Source organism: Salvelinus sp. IW2-2015, linkage group LG11 (assembly GCF_002910315.2).
Source record: "Salvelinus sp. IW2-2015 linkage group LG11, ASM291031v2, whole genome shotgun sequence".
NCBI classification, from domain to species: domain Eukaryota; kingdom Metazoa; phylum Chordata; class Actinopteri; order Salmoniformes; family Salmonidae; genus Salvelinus; species Salvelinus sp. IW2-2015.
In genome coordinates, this window is record NC_036851.1 from 39,462,521 (window position 1) to 39,464,594 (window position 2,074).

Sequence of the window (2,074 nt, forward strand, 5' to 3'; positions counted from 1 at the left end):
CTAAAATGGATGAAATAAAACATTAACCTCATGGGCTCCCTATGGGCTTGGGCCCAGCCCCTGACTCACACAACTGATCAGTCACATTCGGCTATTATGCAGTTTTTAAATTTGAATCAGCTACCCAATCAAGGCAGGGCCCCCCATTGTGGGCCCCCTATCAACTCTTCTCATCTCATCTGACGATTGTCTGCTGTCGCTCTGCTAATCTACCCTCATTGAGGCTCCTGAATCTTCCTGTGGTTGGCGGTTTCAGTAAAAAAAWATATATACATATACTACATATTTAATATATAATGTATATATGTTTGGCTTTTTATGTACGTTTTTTTTCATATTTTTTTTGCTGCCTCTTGGGCTTCAGCCCCGGTAAGCCTCTGCATTAATCCGGCCCTGGACATCATAGAGCATGTGTGCCACAGTGGTGTGTATGTTGAGGCCCAGTTCCCAGGCCATGATGTGGAGCTCCTGGTCCAGTTGGGTGTCGTGTGGGACTCTATCTCTGTGTCCATGCTGAGCTGGGTGACTCCCCACTGGGCCACCAGACACCTCACTGTCCCCTGGTAGGTTCCCTGGAGCACATACAGCCTGGAGCCCAGGGCCTGGAGACTACGGTGGAGATTTTCCAGACACTGCAGGGCCAAGGAGAATAACATGTCAATGTGATTTCAAACCATTCTGTATGGACCGACCACTCATTTTGCAGTTCTGTTGGTGCAACGTTTCTAGAGACCAACTAGTCCCTTTCATAACATATTGAGTTGTATTGCTTTCTATCAGAAAAAAAACTGTACAAGAACAATTCCAAACAATCACTTAATAYGCTAGGTAATGTCTGCATGTGCTACTATAAACCCTTCATCGGGATACCCTAGTTAACCCACTGACCTGCACACACCCGCAGGGCCCCGGTGCACATGCCCCCCTCCATGAAGGGCCTGTTCAGGATGATGGGTACACACACGCTGACAACTCCAGTGGCCCCACCAGAAACGGGCACGTCATGGAGAAGCAGACACCTTCCGGAACATGTGGATGGTTCGGTGGTGGCTGGTTGAATCTGGTTGGCTTCTTATGCAAACACACAACAGTGTGTGTATGCTCAGGGACAAGCAAGCTCTTGATTAATCTGTAGGAGAGTAGGTAGAGGAAAAGTTAAATACTAGAACTTTATTTTCAAGTTATCTGAGAAAATGCCAAAAAACGACCAAACAGGATTTAGAGGTTATGGTGACATAAAACAAATACTGTATTATTATAAGGGAATAAAGGGAACATTTGTTGCACTGACAAACAAAGGATGTTAGTGGCCTTTGCTATCCTTATCTTTTCCACCAGGGGGAGTCATTTCCCTAAAATGTCTCAAGATGACTCCTATGGGCCTCTGCTATGCCATTAATTTACAGTCTATGATCCATTGCCCCATGCATGCATTTTTAATAAGCATGACTAGAAAATGGTCGGAGGGATAACCAAAATATAATAGTCAACCAGGAACATGAGAAACATAGCCTGCTTGTTGACTGTTGTATTCATGTCAGATAATATGAGAGCATAGACGTGAGAAATCAGTCGTGACACTATGGATGCGTTTACACAGGCAGCCCAATTCTGATATTTTATCCACTAATTGGTCTTTTGACCAATCACATCAGATCTTTCCACATCAGATCTTTTGCAGAGCTGATCTGATTGGTAAAAAATACCAATTAGTGAAAAAAAATCTGAATTGTGTTGCCTGTGTAAACACACCCCCAATATAAAGATGACATACTCATCACGTTCAAAGACAGCTTGGAAAGAGAGTATGGTTAATATGTACGAATGTCAGTCTCTAGTGCAGTGTGAGAATATACATTAGTTAGCTTAATACATCACCATATGAGAGCCTAGAGGAAACATGGATAGGCTAAATAATARGAAATMATTTCCATATTCTCTGAAGCAGACCAACCTCCATAAATTAATTAGACAACGCGCCCTCCAATAGGCTTTYAGGAACTTTTGGAAAAGGGCGTGTCAGTGTCCCCTTTGGTCACACATCTGACGTGGGTCATGGTATCTGTCAAATTAG